The sequence below is a fragment of the Macrosteles quadrilineatus genome, unplaced genomic scaffold (genome assembly GCF_028750875.1).
Source record: "Macrosteles quadrilineatus isolate MER2022 unplaced genomic scaffold, UCM_ALF_1.0 Scaffold_8__2_contigs__length_117827958, whole genome shotgun sequence".
Classification (NCBI taxonomy): Eukaryota; Metazoa; Arthropoda; class Insecta; order Hemiptera; family Cicadellidae; genus Macrosteles; species Macrosteles quadrilineatus.
The window spans coordinates 77,381,380-77,394,208 of NW_026542601.1; the positions used below are offsets into that span (position 1 = coordinate 77,381,380).

The 12,829-nt window shown below is 35.9% G+C and overlaps 1 protein-coding gene across 1 annotated transcript in view; it reads left to right on the plus strand.

The window, feature by feature from the left end:
* The window catches only part of LOC129000929 (T-box transcription factor TBX20-like), a 55,105-nt gene that overhangs the window by 18,903 nt on the left and 23,373 nt on the right, over positions 1 to 12,829 (plus strand). The gene's annotated exons all lie outside the window — the stretch shown is intronic.

Sequence of the window (12,829 nt, forward strand, 5' to 3'; positions counted from 1 at the left end):
AACAATAATATTGAAAAAGGTAAAACCAAAAATTTAGTATTTTTATCCTACCAGCTTGTCATAATTAAACTTTAACACCCTTACATATTTTGCAAACTTTAATACATCCAGCCATCTAAATAAAACACTTAATTTACTACTCCTATAAAATATAACAGGAAAAACATAGAAATCGTGCACGCTTGACATTCATTCCAATTTTTACTTTTGGTGAACATCATACAAAACATGATTGGATAAGAAATTAATTTCATTAATAACATAGACTAGGTGAAACCCGTCGAAATCGACGGTTACTTTCAAGGCTTACGCTAATTCAACTAACTGCGATAAATTGATTGATATTATACATATTTTGAGCATTTAGCATTGTTTAAAGAGTAATAAGTGTAAAAATAATAATGATATTAATTGCGATAGTTTCCAAATATGGTTGATAATTCAATGAATAAAATATTTCCCATACCGTACGTCATCGGAGTTATTATTAGTATGTTATCTGCTATCTCTTCCTTTAGAAGAACCTTAAAATAATATTAAAATCGTATTGGTGGATCTTTTGTTTAAAGACTTCCGTGATTTCACCAGTGTAATGCAGATTAATGTATGATTTTATTTGAAAAAAAAGCAATAATTGTAAAAGTAACTGTGGATTTACCACTGATTTCGTAATAGAATGTTATATTGCAAAACATGACGTAAATACAGAAGTAAATCAATATCAGAAAATAACATTGCAAATACCTCTTTTGAACAATTCAGTAACTCCCAATAAATGTGTGTTGTTTAAAACACAATTTTAAAATTAACAGCTGTTTCATAAAAAAGTATTATCCACATGGCCATGATGTAAACAAATCTGTGGAGGGATCTTTAAAGGCTTCTGGGGCAGAGCCCTAAGCGAATTTACTTCGTTTTTCTTTTGATAACTCATCTACAGACCAATACCTTTCTTTGGACACCTCTATCAAGTTTTTACGCCCAGCCGTTCTCTTAAATTAGTGGAGACAAAGTTTCCAATTAAATATTTAGATTCCCCCATGTTAATCTTATGGGAGAAAACCCAACTTTCATGGAAGATCCTGCCCGAACTAATAAAGATATCAAAAAACGAAAAACACTTTGAAAAACTACAGATCAGGGCCATTGTTTTGACATTTTAATCATAAAAATCGGTCAAAAAATGAGGGAGGAGTTCTGTTTACAAAAGTCGGCTTAGCGTATTATATATATAGACTAGTGGCCTGTAGGGGCCATAGCCCTTAATTTAGACTACAATAAAAAACCATATATAAAAAGACAAATATCCTAAATATGTTTCTAAAATTATCAATTTTATGTTACTTAGAATTAACAGTGTTTCTTGTTTTATATCTTGGTTTTCCTTCCGTTGGAGTCGTATATTAGTTGCTTCTAATGTGTCAATGAAATAGCCTACAATTGTTAAATAATGATTAAATCAATAACACAACATATTACAAATGGAAACGTGCACACGGTTGGCCTGAGCCCGGAGAGCGACGAATCAGAGCTGAAATCATACAGCGAAACATTGCACTTCTTTTCTAATTTAAAATTGAAGATTTGTTTTGTAATCTTACGAATTCTGTTATAGTTTCCATTTTGAAAACCAAATGTAAAGGTTAAAACTATTATTAATTATTATGAAGGCAACTCCCCATTTGGCGGTGGTAAGTCAGAAATAAATCTAAGAATTTGTCCCTCAATTTTAAGACAGTAAGGCCCATTTCCCGGAATCTCTTTTTGTGTAGCGGAAAGCAACGCAATAGCCATTGCACTGTTGTACTGACTTATGGTTTTTATGAAGTTCGAATCATGTAAAAACAATTAGTTCGTCATTTACTTGTGCTTGTGGCATGTCCATTGTGGCAACATGCGTTGTAATGTCCATCTGGGGCCTCCTCTGCAAAGTGAAATGCGCCACAATGCATAGATTGTGAGAAACAACTCAACTCATTTTCCAGCGTTCTTCTAATTAATACAGGTTGTAAAACAGCTTTTAGATTTCTTTCACAGTTAGGCCCTACATGACGTTCTCTCTTGCATTTCTTAAGTCTGTTGAATTCCTGGACACTCTTCCACGGCTTGCAGGTCTTCCCCTACCCTGTCTAGTTACTTCACTCATTATAATACCCCCGCCGCAGCAAACCTGCAGACTAAGCGAATTTCCATTTGCCTGATTGGATTTAGACTAAAATGTCTCCTTAAAAATATCACATTTATTCCCTATTTAAATAGAATCAGTTTAACACATACTTAGGTTTGCTGCAACAGGGAGGGTAAAATTTTTTTTTATGTAGGCCTAAAATGTTAATAGTTGGTAAGAAATAAAAACATTTTCCAAATTTGGGCAAAATATGTTAATAAACAAGCACACTACAACGGTTTACTTATTCTCCATAAGAATAACATGGGAATTTTAAATTAACAATTTTTTGGAATTTTCTCCGTAACCATTAGGCGCATTATAACGCTTCAATATACTAAATTATTTGTTTTTTTAAGCTCTACAAAATAGTTTGGAAAGAAATTTCAAAATTTTATGTTTTTTGGGTCAAAAATAGGGAAAACCCATTTTTACCCCATAAAAGCCCCCATAAACCCCTGTTCCCATGGTCCGATCATGCTGGTTCACGAACTCATTCGAACAAACGTAGGTTTACACGTTTGTACCAAATTTCATCAAAATCGGATCATTTTTGCTCGAGTTATCGCGCTAACGGACACATATATATATAAATATATATATATATATATATAAATATATATATATATATATGTGAATTTGAACGGATGGTGTTTTTGGCCTCTAGGGACCTCAAAACGAAAAAAAAATCGGTTCCGGGTCCAGGTCTTACCATGAGTACTACGGTAATAGCTTATTCCCTATATGGGAAATTCGCTAATATAAAAACGGAAAACAAAAAAATTAAACACAATTCATTTTAAAACATTATTTACCAACATTGACTTTCGGAATAAATGTAAACATTGCAAATAAATAAGTAACAGCTGATAGAATGCAGACGTTTTTCATTCCCCATGCATTTCTTATGGTGGATATTTTACGTTATATCTCGTTTTCTGGTAACTTTATGGGAATTCTGCTATTTTTCCCGAGTCCCTGGGGTTAAGACCTTTAATTTAAGACCTTAACCACTTTTCTGCGACTTACCAGACGTCCACAATTTTCTGGTAAAAATTTGGTCTTACAGAATTATATATATAGATGTCCAACAATATTGAAAAAGGTAAAACTGATAATTTAGTACAACAGTGATCACATAAAAACGATATTTATCCAACTTCGGCAAAATTAAACTTTGACAGAGATTTTTTGCACCAGTCTAAATAAAACACTTAATTTACTACTCCAATAAAATATAACAGGAAAAACATAAAAATCGTGCATGTTTGACATTCAATTTTTTACTTCTACCTCTATTCGCTATAATTGATTCCAACGATGTGTACGTAGTTAATTAGTAATTCCCTATGTACAATTATCACCGGTAATTGCTGGCCAATTAGTCTCAACAATGCGATAATTAATTAACAAGCCAGAAGGACAGTAAAGTCGCAAGGTTTATCTGACATCGGCGTTTTTGCCCCAAAGCAATTCCACAGCTTGATCACGATAAATGGCGCGCTGATATTCCACCCCTAAAAATGGCGGGTTTTCGCGCCCGCGCTTTTTACAAGGGTGTAATCGCTCCCGCATCGACCGCCGTATCAATTAGGCTTGTTATCCGAGACATAAATACTTGTGCCTGCCAATACCTGAGATTGGCGTGTCGTGTCTGACGGCGATATCGTTACAAATTGTTTCCCCAAATCCGGCCCAGTGATGGACACCTTTACAAGCCGATGTGTTTGAGTTGGGATTTGGCTGTGATTTATCTCTTCGGGCTTTTTAAGTTGAGAGTTTTCAAATGTTTAGCTGACCCGGCGAACTTCGTAACTTCCCAAGCTAAAATGCGTTACTAGCTGACGTGATTTGTTGAGTGATAAAATTAATTGTAAATGTTATGTTTACTACAAAAATGGTAAAAAAATTGGGTTGGCCTTTAGTGTTAAACTCAAATAACATGCATTTGATATAGGAAAATTAGGTTTTTTGTTATTTACACAAAACCTAAAAGAGATACGAAGTAAGTGTAAATTACAAAGTTTTTAAGAATAAAAAAACCTATAAAATGATGTACCACTTGACATATGTTGCTATTTGAAAATTTTGAACGATGGGCATTTGCAAATTTTCAAAAATATTTTTTTTTTAATTTTTATTATAAAAACCGTTACTTGTAGCATATCACAGTAAAGCTGATTTCATAACGAGTAAGAAAGTTCAACCGGAGAAGGGCTAAGTGCATTGGTATAGGAAACACTTATAAATATTGTAAAATGATAAATTTTATATTATTTAATGGCATGCAAGTTTTAAAATTTGCAAACACTTATGTATACTTGTTTGAAATTGCCACTTTCATATCATAAGGAAATTCTGTAAATTGTATGTTATTAATAGTAACACTACTCGGGTAAACTGAATGTTTTGACTAATGGTAAAGACCTAAGGTAGCACCACATTTATATCTTTTAAAGACTATAAACAACAAATACTCATATTAAAGAAACTCTAATTTACAAATTTACTTTTTTGGTCTCACAAAAGTTCAACTATCGCCAATCTATAGCCATATTTTTTTTTAAATAGATGAGTAATAAATTAGACAGCTCCACGATAAGGTCCATCCCTTGTCTGTTTATCAGCCATTTAAATGTACGCGTGTGTGCCAGGGGTGGGTGATTGTAATGGGCCATTTACTCGGCTAATCCCCTCTCGTCACGGGCCGAATAAAGGGTTGTTTAAGATGTTTAACCGTGTCAAATATTTTGACTTATCCCCCTCCCCTGACGAATGGGATTGCGACGAACTGCGGTGTCTAGACTAGGGGATCAAAATGATAAAGGCTCTTTGTAGCTTGATTTCACAGTTAAACTATCTATAAATCGTTTGGGGTGATTTGTGTCGTGTGAAATTTAAGGGATTTGTTTAAACTACTGTATATAGATAGTAGATGTTTGAGTATACAAATAATTCTGTACAGTTTAATAAATGCTGTAATATAATATTACAATTTAATGGTGTGCAATGCTAAGTATGTAGGGAAAAAAGTTTTTCATTCTGCGAATTTTAGATGATTGTCACAAATTAATCAAGACCTCAATAAAGAGTTTCGGTAGTTTGTTTTTATATAATCGTTGAAACGTACATTGGTTTTAAGAGTTGCATTGCTTGGAAAACCTTTGGTTAACATGTCCTACAGTATTTAGGCAAGTACCTTTGATTGAAATAAGTAATAGGGCAAATAATCTGTGCCGATAAAAGATACTATATTTAATAAATTCTGGAAAATTTTGCATATGGACCGTTAAATCCAATTTTAATTTTTCCTTATGGTAAAACTCTTGGATATTTCTCTGTGTAGGCCTAATAGCATCCTAGTATGGTAAATTATGTTTAGAGAATATTTAAATTGATACTAAACTAACATTTTAAGATTATTTTGGATTAAATTGTTAAACTTATTTTTAAAGGATAAGACAGGAAACTCTTGTCTTGTTCAGCCCCGCTGTAGACCATAGAAAAGTAATAAAAGGCGTTTTTAGTTAGAAGGCTGAAGGAGGACTCTCCAAGACCTGGGATTTGATTTATGTCATTAATATTAGTTGTCGAAATTGATTGTAACGTATGTAATTCAATGGTGAATAGATAATTAATTTACACTACGTAGGAGTGCGTATATTAACGCTAAGGGGACTGAATGTTGAGTGTTGCATGAATAATAGCTTTGCTGATTATGATCAGCTTAACACCTTAAAATAACACCTGATTCAGTTTAGAGCCATCATAAAATATCTCGACTTTGCTCAGGATCGAGCCTGCAATCTTCCAATACTAATTGTAATATTGGTTAGCACTAAAACCACAGGGCTACAATCATAGTATAAGTTTTGCTTTTTCTGCCTGGATTCCAAATCTTAGCTTAGCCGGTATGCTAAGAAAATGATAACCTATTTGAGTAAAACATTTGTTGGGCAAACCATCATGAATTGTTTACGCCTTTATATTGTTTATGTATCAATAGTTCGTGGCCTTTGTTGGATTGTTGTATTGTGTTGTTTTGTTGTATGTTGGTAACGCATTAATGTCCTTATTTCTCAGTGTTTCACGGAATGGACAAGAGCACCTTTGATACTGAAAATGTCAACCGGAATAAAGTGTTAAATGGTGAGGTTGAGGTAGTACTTTAAATACGTTTAAGTTAACCAATGTGGAAAGTAACTTTCAATTATATGCCTACTTTAGGGCTACGCTTCATGGATATATAAAACATTTTTAAGTTTAATCATTGGACATATGGACCAACACGATCCGGGCGACATTTAATTGCGAAGCATTTATTTTGGCTTGAACTGTCAGATACTGTATTTGCGAAGGTTTATATATAATAGTTTTGCCAGCATATCTGCAAATATGTAAACTAATTGCTGCTCTTAATCTTAATATAAGAAGGTTTCAACTGACTACTATAAGATCCCCGTGCGTAGAACGGTTACACAGCTAGTCATAAGTATATTTCGATCCTGAGGAAAGTCAGTTGAATTTTAATGGTTCGAAACTGTACCCAGCTGTTCTGATCATTGGGCTTCAAATAAATGATCCTGACTAATGAAACAGCTGATCTTAGTCGGCAACAAAGCTGAACGCTGAACAGATCATCTCACATACCACACTCATCCTTCGCCCATTTTAGGGTTATAATACACACCTATAAAAAATAGGTGGCGTCCCCATCTCAATGATTGATTATTGATAATACACTGTTTTTGTCAGCACTTACTGTGGGCGGGCATTAATTGCGCCAACTGACCTGAGTCAGGTAGTCGGGTATTCCTGAATTGCGGCAACTACTTCTGGGCACAGAAGACATGTCCTGAGAACCTCCCGATACGTTCCTTGACTGCGCCAAGTGCCCCTCTTTGACTTATTTAATTTAGTATGGTTAGGTTAGGTTAAATTAGGTTAGGTTTGATTAGTTTAGGTTAGGATGAAACGTAAGCTAGGACATTCCTTCCGCCGGTAACCTCACCCCGACCTGGCTACCGAACCTTACTGAGTGTTTTGTTACATTTTGATTTGTAAAAGTACAAGTGAACTTTTAAAAACCCCTCGAAGTACCGACCCCTAGCCGGGCCTACCCCTCTTCCCTGAGGATACTCTCGCTTCGTTCCACCCACTGACCACAGATTGCATGTTCTCCCCTCTATATTTAATTGATCTATTCATTACCATCTAAATGTCCCGCCATTGTAGTACTGTCACTGCTGCAGGATTATTTTACTGCCTAATCTGTCTAAGCTCTGTTTCAAAGTCAACACCGCCAGCTTGTCCATGATGTGTGGTCCAAGTTGTTGCAGACAGAATTTCTTTCAGCTTTTGTTTCTAAAACGAAATAGGATATTTGACTAGTTATGTGAATTAAATATCGGAATTGACGAATTTTTCTAAAGGTACGCACGATAACTCACTAAAAAATGGCCCAAAGAGTTTCCTTCAATCATGGACATGCATTTACTTATTCAATTCAATTAAAATTCGCCAACTTTGCAGATTTGTCCAATCTCGCTTTTTTAAGTAAATCTGTCCCGCTAAGGTAGCCTAGCCTAAAGAACTTTGGTTAGGTGTGTTGGTCTGCAGTTAGCGTCGGGGACTTCGGAATGAAAAGGAGTCCGATCACAACATAATATCCACAGAAATATTGATCTGGTTGAACTGCTTTCCCTCCAAAGCTTTTAATTTTTACAATTAATTACAGAGCGTTACTAGTGCTGAAACAACAAAAGTGTGACTGTAAACTGTAAACTATTTAGTCCTTTTAAATCAAGATTCTGTTCTATGGTACCCCTTGAGTCCTAAATTTGCTAATTCACAAATATCAAACTGATTTATTCATGAGACATTTCAAAGTTTTTTTTTATTCCTGAGGTTCTGTTCAAAAAATATCTACACACTCTGAAAATCCCATAATTTTCAGATGTTGTAATAAGCAGAGGTAAAGTCTTTGGTGTTTTACTTTATACTACTTCTGTAAATATGAATGAGCTAGCTTTTACATTACTCCTTCGTGACCAGTCAAGTGATTCCAATTTCACAGTTGTTTCGTGCACACCTTTGGTTGTTCTGTCCTGAAGACGATCCTACACTCCAGAAACTCCATAAACTACATGATAATGTGGTAGACGTATCCCTACAGTGTTCTTCGGCTACAATGAATGAACCTCCTACCCAGCACATTACTCAGTGACCAGCGGTGCCCGGAAGCCCGCGCCCGTGAGTGTGTGTGCGCGTGTGGATGCCACCCCAGGGTGTCCGCAGCCGAGGATCCGCAGGGGGTCGGTTAGTCCACGGGTTATCCGCATTCATCACAATTAGTCATGTTTTTTGTGTTCAGCTTAATCCGGCCGATTTGAATGACGGTTCATTTTCATAAGTCCACACTGGGCGTGTTTGATTCACGATTGGTCACATTTAAAAGGTTTTGAGGCTTTTGGGAATGGAGAGTGCCGGATAATGGGTGGGATTTTATAATCAATTATTGCCCTTGGGTCGTGGGTACGGGTGATATGGGTGTGCGTTAGGATCAAGCAATGTTTTGGGTCTTGACTTTTGGGTTACTCGTCACCTTTTTGGAGTTTGAGGAGTAATTATATCGTTGATGTATGTGTGTCCTGGCTAAGTGCGTTTTCCAGGAGGAAATAAAACTTAACACCATATTTACTTCACGGAGAAACCTTTCCTTTACTACTTGGTGTAATAAAAACTTAGACTCAAAGGATAGCCGATAGGTCGATAGTTCTTGAATGAAATTGAGACTTGCAGATTTTAAGACATAGGATTTTCTAAGGTTGTGTTAATTTTTATGGTGTGACTGTTGAAATGAAATGTTAAAATAAAATAGTAAGCAGTCCACATTTTACTACTTTGCAGACGTTTCGACACAAAATCGATTCGTCCAATTAAACTGTTGCATTACTATCCGAATGTTTAAAGCCAAGTATTAGCTGTAAAACTTCTACATCGTGAATCCCATCAGACGTATCTCCACCCAGGACTATTTCGACTGGAGATTATTTCGTGTACGAAGCCTACTATTTGTTTTGAACAATGTTTTCGTGTCAAATAAAACGTCAGTCGGTGCTTACATCGTAATCTTGCTGTCAGGGTGACGACGTGGCCTCGGGCTCGCCTCGTAATTAATGTGCACTCGCCGACTGACCTGATGATGGCCGGCGTTCCTTGTAATTCGAAACGTTCCGAGTGATGCGGACATAATGTGTTTTGGGCCTAAATGAAATCTTAATGATGCTATCATGGAGGAAGTTAACAAAGCTTCCGTCAAACTGAGGTTGTAGGTGTTTAGTTTGGGATGTCAAATTCATTGTATTTGCATTTTTAATTTTGTATTTATTTGGTTTACAGTATGCATAGTGATAACTTGGTGACGTTCTTTATGAAGTTATTTGGACGATGATGAATAATTTTTCTAGCTCACATAGTGGTTGTATATTTTAATCAGCAATGGTATAGTTCACAATGTTATCATTTCCGTTCAGATTGATTAGGTTGTATGTAAATTAATTTAAACTTCACATTCAGCTTATGGATGTAGAAAGAGTCCTGTACTTGGCGAGGTAGAATTACACTCATTAATCAAAATCAAATCAAATCAAAATCATTTTTATTTCAGTAAGTAATACATTGTTACAATACTTTGTCAGTATCAATTTTATAGTAATGCAATTAGTTAGTTATGTTAAAATAATATACTGACTTAGTAATTAAATATGAAATGCCTCTCACATAGGCTACTGTCCGTGCGTGAGAGATTTCCGCTATCAGGAAATATCAAACATCTATAAATACATTGGTTAGATGAAAAGGTCCAACTCTAGAATTCCATTCTTTGAACACATTCAACTATTTGTAAAAACTGGAACGCAGTTACTGAATCATCTCAAAGATAACAGACCATGTATTTATAATACATGTAAACATTTTTTGCAGTAACTGCGACACTTATTTTTTTAAATTTGTATTTCTATGAGTAGCCTATTACTAATAACACTCAACTCACAATCCTACCCCTGGTAAAGATTTTCACAATTTCATTCACACTATGACTTGAGGAATCTTCAAACGAAGCGGTTTTGTTGCCACCTAACTGTTACAGCATATAAATGTGAAATAGGACAAACATTGCTCAGAAAACTCAAGGACTGAAGGACTGACGTTACAAGAACTTTCCAATTCACAAGAACATCTGTTATTTAAAGAGTTGAGACGTCAGACAAGCGACAGACGAAGGAAACATTGTCGACGCGACTTGCAGAACTTTCAACTCAGCCCTCGAGGCGTATTAAATAAATCAGCAAGAGCAGGTAATGCGGCTCGTCAGTTATTCAAAAAGTTTCCAACTTGCTGGATAAGGAACGACGGATCCTGAACTGCTGGTTGACACGGGAACGACGGACGCGTGAATCGACGATGAGGGTTGTTCGATATGCAAGTTGCCGCTCCGAAGACTACTGCCTTTTACGGCGTTTCCAGCTTTTGCTATTTTGTGACAGGTTATGTTTTATGCCTTGGTGAACTTTTGCAAACATGCGTTAAATATGTAACAGTATACGCATTCGTCTAAATCAAGCATAGCTCTTTAGTTTACTACCTAAAAATTCTTCGCCTCATCCTCGGGAATTATTGCCTTTAAACGTCCAAACACATAAGCTAAAGGGTAATTCTTACTGCTATTATGTAATTTTTCTTTATACACGATTAAAATGAAAATCTCCTAATATTTTATTGCGGGGAATTAAACACTTTAGAGAAACCCGTGTCATTCATAAGTTATTAGGATGTTATAGAAACTTTGGAAGATACAATTCCAACTTCAAGTACTATCCAACCAGGAGAAAATCACAAGGTTACTTCGTCACCAATTTATTGATTCTTTAGTTAGTCCAAAATAGTATAAGGTAGCTTGCCAGAAGCGACTGTAATCAAAGTACTTGTAAGGTTAATCTTTTGATTATACTATAACGCAAGTAAAACCTCCAATTTGACTACAGCTACAACCGCATAAAAACACATTTTTAAGAAAAACAATATTTACTATCTGTGTTCTTTGACTATCCAATTTCCTAAGTGCCATAGACTGATTAAAAGACTCAAAGGTCGACTGAGGACTCATCAATAGTCTCATTCAGACAGAGGTTGTACAGAAGCCGCCCGAACACGCGATATTCCCGCCGGAATTGAATTTTAGCGGGAATCGTCACGCGAACGCCGATTAAAACGGAGCCATAAACACAAACGATAATCATCCTCGTGTCGTTTACTGTTTTTGTTATGCCACGACCGTGTGAAAGGTGGAATCGAACTCGAACTCGAGGGGAAAAATCCAGCTGAGAATGAGCGAAACTAGCAATTGTTTGAGGATGTGCTTTCCTTTGAAAATAAATAGGATTGCGTTTGGTAAACACTTTTTTGTAGGTTTTGATGTTATTTACGTAAAGGTTCTACTCATTCGGTTTAAGATTGTTTCGATAATACCATAATCACATGAGTAGTATTTTTTTTTACCCTTTTGTTCGAAAAAAAAAACTCCTTTAAAACGGGTTTGTGAATGTCAACTTGAGGATGCTTACTTTAAAGTAATGAAAATAACTGAAATCCAAACACTTAAATTTTCAAAAGCAACTACTTTTTTTAGGGCTTTACTTAGGATAATGTAGAATAGAATTTTCACTTGAAAACGGAAGGAGTTAATCCACCTCCAGAAACGTTGTGTAGTTTAAACACACAAGAAATGTTGGAAAAGTCTTATAGTAAGTATAATTCCACGAATAAAAATGTCACTTTTCATCAATTGATTTGACAATTCACAATCTCTACGAATATTCTTTGTGTGGACTAGGATGTAGATAATCATCTATATAACTAAAATGATCATGTTTCTGGAATCCGCAATACTCCATACATTTTCCCTTTATATATAAATATACTCCACGCCACATCCACATCAACCAGATTTGATTCCTCCATAAACTCATCTCTACCACAAGCTAGAAACGCCGGGAGAGCGCGATATAACTCAGTAGGAAGGAGGCGGCAACTCGTTGCGGTAGCCGGGTCGTTGGTTCTCCCGGTTAAATGAGGCTTTCACAAGTGTCAAACAGCCGGTTGGACAAAGGTAATTAGATGAGTGTAATAGAGGAGGCAGTACTAATAGCGTCTCAATTAGAGAGAAGCGTCGTTGTGCCAAGAGAGGCAGGCGTCCCGACGCGGTGACGATTTGTCAAAGTCCACCGCCACGCCGCGCTGCGACGCCTCTGAGTTATGGGGTATTGATGAGTCGATGGGCCTGGACGCGAATGTGATGTTCAGATTGATGAGTTAAGGATTAAAGAGTTATTGGCGTATCTAGGTGTTCTTGGCTTTGTGTAGTGCTCCTGATGCAACTGAAGATTGGTTGACGTTCAAGTTTACAGATCCATTAGTACTTGTGAATGAAAAGTGAGGCGAAAATCTTTATTAAGATTGTGACACGATGTATACGGAAAGCCTGCAGCACAATAACTCATGCAAATCGTATCCATTTAATTAGGAATGATACTCAAACCCGATAAAACTATAAAGGCATATTATTTATGTACTGTATAGGCCTACGCTACAATCATTTTA